Source organism: Charadrius vociferus, unplaced genomic scaffold (genome assembly GCF_000708025.1).
Source record: "Charadrius vociferus isolate BGI_N301 unplaced genomic scaffold, ASM70802v2 scaffold514, whole genome shotgun sequence".
Lineage (NCBI taxonomy): Eukaryota > Metazoa > Chordata > Aves > Charadriiformes > Charadriidae > Charadrius > Charadrius vociferus.
Genome location: NW_009648118.1, coordinates 188546 through 195321, shown reverse-complemented (window position 1 = coordinate 195321; position 6776 = coordinate 188546).

Sequence of the window (6776 nt, the reverse complement as noted above, 5' to 3'; positions counted from 1 at the left end):
ACTGAAGTTCTGCTACCACCTTGAGATCGTTTTCTACTTTTTCCTTGCATGCCTCCGTGACCCCAGGTAAATCTCCATTTAGTTTATGTCACACTGAAAAACTCTTCTGGTGGACAAAAGGGAATGCACCACACATGCACCTTCAAAATGTACTGCCAGTCCAGCTAACGTTTTAAGAGCTTAATCATCTGTGTTGCCCAATTAACACAGAAAAGCTTCATTAATAATACAGGGAAAATGGCTATAGAAAGAAAATAGCCTTTCCTACTACATACCCCTTTTTCTCCAGTGTGTGCTTGCGCTTCCCACATCCCCTTGGGTCCTAACGTGAATGGTTTTAGGCTTCCTTGAGAGGGTCTCAGGGGGAGGAGGGGGTGGAGGGTTGTTGTGCATACAGCAATCGTCAGCATCCTCAGTCCTTCACCGGAAGGACTATGATGTTCATGGTGGGGATCCCAAAGATCCAACTGAAGTTATCTTTTTATGCTTTTTATCACAGTCTGCTTCTTTCTCATTGCTTCCCAGCTGAAGTTTGAAAGCTGCCCCCTCAGCCCTGTTACCCCAGGGGGATGGGTTTCGTTGCACACTGGTTCTCTGGGCTCTTTGGACATTCCCACATACAGTTTCCCATTGCTCAAGCTAAAACAGGTCAGGCAGCAGTCACTGACTGCCACACAACTGTTAAACCAAGGTACAACCAGCTCAGGCCAAGGCAGACAAGTGCTGGCTCCCTGCAAAGCCAGGTCAGTGCAAAGTTGGTGTTTCCTCCGGGTAATGGCAAAAATCACATTTACTGGGCTGGCACAACTAACCCATGTCTTTATATTAGTCATGTTTAGGTCTATTTTTTCTTTTTTTTTCTTCTTCCTTTCAGTTTATTATGAATTTAAATGGACCTGAGCTGTCTAAGCAAATAAAATTGCAGGGTAGGAAAATAAGTCCATAATAAAAAATTCTGTTGTTTGCAGGAGAGTGAAAGGACTGTACCAGCCAAAGAATGGGTAAGAAAAAACAAACAAACAAATATTCTTCTAAAGATATTTCAAGTTCAAAAAGCCACACACATTATAGAGAAAAAAAAAATAACAACCCCAAACCCACGATTTTGTATTGCTGTTGGTGATCACAGGCAGCAGCTGGAGGGGAGATTGTCCAGCCCACCTCCTCTCTGCAAGGCAGGACCAGTTACACCACGGTGTAACTTAGCCCTAAATACTTCCAGTGATGGAAGTTCCACAATATCCTCGACTGCCCCCTACACACCACTCCATTCTCTTTACTCCAGACAGTCATTCTCAGCATCCTTCTTGCTATAACTTAAGGCCATTAGTTTTTCTTTAATACAGAAATATCTCTAAAACTTTGGTTTGTTCAGTCATGCACATAAAGAACATCTCTCTCCTCCTGCCTGACTGGTGCAAGTTTTACTAAGATTAATAACCACTTTGAAACCATAGACTTGTGTTAGAACAGCAAGTTATTATTTACCCTTCTGGCTCTCGAGAACGTGTAGTGCCTGGGACATCATTCTCCTTGGTCCTCATGGGTTGTGTCCACAGCAAATGCTGGAGAATAACAATTCACATTTTCATCTCTGTCCACTCCTGTGAAATTTATCCATTTGAGACAATCTCACTATCATTTTTTCCAGACATGAAAATCCGACAAAGGAATTCAGTTAATACTGTTGGTGGTAAGGACCCATCACATATTATAAAAGTACAGCCCGAGTTTGCTTTCAGATTATAGCGTGCAGTATTGCGTGAGGGCCAGGCTCGCACACAGCTTCCCAAGCAGAGGTTTCCCCCAGCTCTGCCTCCCCCAGTTCCCCGATTCGGGGCCACACAACTGCACTGTCCCCGGGCTGTCCTCGGGCCACCAGCCCCTGGCCCTAGAGCAACCAGATGTGCTCGGGGCCTCGACTGTGGATTTCCACGGCTTTGATGCCTATTTATTAAAGTGTGAAATGCTATGGGGTTCCATAGGCAGGGAGCTGTGGGCAAATAGCGTTCGCTTGGTTTGATTTGGTCATCCTTCGTGTCCTACGGTCTCTTAATGTCTCTATACCATGCCGAAAAATGGAGCGAAACACATCCAGTCTTTGAACTCTCCAAGTTCTACAAATGAAGATGCTAATCTAATTATTTACTATTATTTATCAGCTATAGGATTGAAAATATCCTTTTTAGATCTAGTAATCGTACTTACTCTAATCAAAGCTGTACTAAACAAGTTCTTTTTCTCACCATAGCTATTAAACACAGGACAAATTAGAGCAAAAGTGCCACCTAGTGACAAAACTATTGAAAGTTCTTTGAGCATAGGCGAAGATGCTTCTCTTCCCTGAAATGTTAGCTGAACATGCAGTGAATATTAAAGAAATCAGAGACTTAGTGAGCCATACAAACCTTTCTGTAGATAAGCAGAATACCTTTACTGGAAAGAAATATACAACATCTTTATTCCATTTCTTTTTCATGTTTATAGTTATTTCAGTGCTCCCACCAGCCCTTTCTGGCCATCTTTTGGACTCTTCGAAGTCTAAAGTTTTGGATTATGTGGACTCATCCAATATGAATCGTGTAAAAGATGGATTAACTGTTCATCAGAGTTCTTCCAACAAGAGAGTTCAGAAAATTAGCTGCATTCATTGAAGGTTATGGCATCAAGTCATCTGTCAAAGCAGGCAAATCCCAGAAAGCCCAGAAAAAAGAAGCAGCTCTAAAGCTGACATACCTTCATCGTTCCCCCTCTACACCTACCCCTCATCCTCCTGGGATGTCACTGCTCCTCCCTCCTTCCCCAACCACATTCGGTGGTCTGTTGAGTACGTCTTGTTCCCTACTCAATGTGTTGGGCACAACTTCAAAACCAAAATACTCATGCTTAAAGGTCTTAAATGATGAGCCATGCACAGGACAAGGCAATCACTCACAGCGTAGAAAAACAAAAGCTTCAGGAGTGTTACAGATGGTGTTCCCCTAAGAAGCCTCTTTCCATAAGCAGCACTCAGCCAATAGGAATGACTGAAAAAGTGATGCTGTCCTAGGGACACACAATGCAACAAACCTCAGGCATACTACATCACCCATTAACACCCCAGAACAGTGACTTCTCCAGATCTCAATTGATAATTAAAATTATAGTGTTCTTCACAACGCTGTACATGACCTTTGGGGGAAAAAAATGAGCAAAGAGGTAACTGGGAGAAAAAAATCTACCAGATGGTAAAATCAGTGGAAAGGGAGTGGAAGTACAGACATGAGTCTGACAATTCATAGAATCATAGAACGGTTTGGGTTGGAAGGGACCTTAAAGATCACCTAGTTCCAACCCCCCTGCCCTGGGCAGGGACACCTCCCACCAGCCCAGGTTGCTCCAAGCCCCATCCAACCTGGCCTTGAACACCTCCAGGGATGGGGCAGCCACAGCTTCTCTGGGCAACCTGGGCCAGTGCCTCACCACCCTCAGAGTGAAAAGTGTCTTCCTAATATCTAATCTAAATCTACGCTCTTCTAGTTTAAAGCCATTCCCCCTCGTCCTATCACTACATGCCCTTGTAAAAAGTCCCTCCCCAGCTTTCTTGTGGGGTCCCTTCAGATGCTGGAAAGCTGCTATAGGGTCTCCCCAGAGCCTTCTCTTCTCCAGGCTGGTAGAGCCATGTAGAGCAGCAAATCATAGCAGAAGTGTGTGGCAATAAGCTCGGGTCTGAGTGCAGCACAGTCACGTTAGGGCAGCACCGCACTTCAGACAAGCCTACAACTTCCTAACATTCACAGAGCTAATAACTCCATTTCGGCACCACACCTCGTTAATCTTCAGGTCCTGGGGTACAGTTACATGGACCTGGAAGGGATGTCTAGGCGTTCCATCATGCTTTCGGTTCCAGGTGCCCAGAGGAGTACCTACCTTTTGGTCTGGTCTGTGTCCAATTTGCCCTGATTCTTGTTTTGTTTGTTATAAAAATTAAGAAACATTAAGAAGATGCAAAACAACCGGTTTACATCTCCACTGCATAACTGTCATGAAAGAAATTCTGGTAACATACAACATTACAGCATTCCACAGTAACTCTAATACATCTATAAATACCTATAACGTGATTTACAACCCAAAGACCACAGGAAAAACAATTAATTTACTATTTCAGGAAACGCTTGACTATAAATATGTAGTATTTCATATCTGCTATTATTGTTCAAAGAGGCAAATTAATGTTGCCCTCTATTTGGAGTGGAAATGCTTTTTTAATATATTCTAGTGCAGATATTTCATAGACAAAATGAGCTAGCAATAATTTTCCAAAGAATCCTCCATATACACTAGAAATTAGACAGAGAATAAGAATCCACATTTTCATTTAACTGAGTTCTCCTACTATGAAGACCGTCACCATTAATTATTTTCATTCCATCCTGTTCCTTATTTTTCAGCATCTGAGATGCATTTTTCATCATAGCAGAATTAGAATTTTTCACAGAACAAATAAAACTTATACTAAAAGTTTAGATCAAATTGTTCCCTTCCCCTTTTCTGGGGCAGCAGAGGAAATGGGCATACTTGTGATCTCTGTGCATCTTCACTCTAAGAATTTTTAGTTCTCCCAGGAAGAAGAAATGAGAGGCTTCGTTTCTTCTTATTCCCAGCTCAGGTCACTTTAAAGAAGAAATACTTCAGCCTCAGACATTAGACAAAGCATCGGCAGTGATAGGAAACACCATGCAAAGCTGGTTTAATGGGAAGCTGGTTTTGTTTGTTTATGTTTCTATTAAAATGACTGGAGAGGGCTATTACAAGGTAAAGAGTCCACTTCAGCAGCACCACAGTATTGCTTTACTTTATGATGAACTAATTGCTCTCCAGACTATCATGGCACCTATAAAGTGTTTTATCTGTGCCTGACCAAGACTGTACATTTCTGGGATAAGGAACCTTATTTGTGCAAGAACTCAGGACAGACTAATGCTGCCATTCAATACACCAGCAGCGGCGCTTGCCCCTTGCAAGACTTCTGCCCATCTAGTGTAAGTAAGATTATGAGCTTTATTGATTTTCAGTGTAACTAAAGAGCTGAACGTAAGACACCGCCAGAGACACTCACCATTAATCAAAATAACAACTAAAGCACTGATGTTTATGTTCTGTACCAACATAAACAGAGGCAGATTTAAAGTATATGGCCAGGCTTTTCTTTAATGAGATTGAGATGGGTTTTGTGGTTGTTGGTTTTAAAAACTATTTTTCCCCAGGGAGGTAGAGGAGAAGGGAGAATAAATAAAGGTCATAAACTGCCTCTCATTTAGTGCAAGCCACCTATTGATACCAGAAAGCCTAAGTAACATAACACTTAATAACACCAATGTGTTTCTATCTATGAGTCTAAAGGTCTCAACGACTTACATATTATGCCGGCATGTGAATCCACATAAAGGTCAAACGTTCCCTCATGTAGTTCTTAAATGAAGTCATAAGGACTTCATAGAGCTACCAGAAATTCCTGCATTCTGCATGTAATAGCTATTCCCGTTACTCACTTTTAGCTATCAGGAATTTGCAATGGATGAACAGACAACTAATGCAAAACTTCACTGAAGAATATCTGCTCTAGGTGAAAATATGTTGGAATAAGATATTTCATCTGGCCAACAGCCGCTCATGAAGGATGTATGCAGTCACTGAGATCCTGTATCCTTTCCACAGGAACAGCTAAGTTTCTTTTCACATATTGCTGTCCCTGGGTATACCCCTGAGAAAAAAAAACACAGAGCTCCAGAGGTCTACAGAGCACTCTTGAGCTGCCATTCCTCTTCATTACTCCAGTAGCCACAACCCGGAAATTCTCATAGCACAAAACAATACAAAACTCCCACAAAAACAAAAAAAAGAAGAAAAAAAAGCACAAAAAAGCACATGCATTTTATGTGCATTTGAAAAAGAAGCTGATGATAGCATTGTTATGAGAAAGCATTAAAGGTTATCAGCTTGATGTTGCATCTGCTCTTTAGCAAATATAGCAAAAATACACAGCCTGAATATTGGCAGATGGGTATCTCGGGTGGTCTCCCAGTGATTCTTCTTTAGAGAGTTTCAGTCTCTGTTTTTGTGCTAAAGCTATTCCTTTATTTCTTCAGCAGCTCTTTTCCAGCTGTCTTCATTCCTTCCCCATGGGGACAGAACCACATTCGAATGCTAGGAATCCTTTTTTTGCTGTGTTTTCTATTTTTTCCTGCTCTTTCTCAGTCCCTTGTTTAAGTCTCTAGATTTTCAACAGCAAGTCTGAGGTTTGCTGATATTTTAAACCAGTTGAGGATTAAACAGAGCATGGAAAGGACATCAGCCCCCACCTTTATCTCCTATTCTGCTTCGGTATGCCACGCTTTGCATGTTGGCTCTCTGAACATCTACACCCACCATGGGGATTCTCAAACCAGATGACCTTCAGCACTCTGCACCACCAGCGAGGCAACCCTCTGCTTTGAATTTTGGTTCTTTAAAAAGCAAACCAACCAACCACCACCTTTCAGCCTGTGGAATTTGAGGTGCATTGACTGTGGTCAGCTTAGCGCTGCACACCTTGAGAAGCGCTCCGACCCCAGGGGCTCTTTGGACATTTAGGCACAAATGCAACTCGAACTTTGCAGTTGTGGAATTACGTTTTTCTTCAGCATTAGCTGCAAATAAAGCATCAAAAAAATTAAACACAGAAGTCTCTTCCAGCTTGATTGTTTTCCTCCATAAATTTGACGTGTTTAATTTCTAATCTTCACAAACTCATT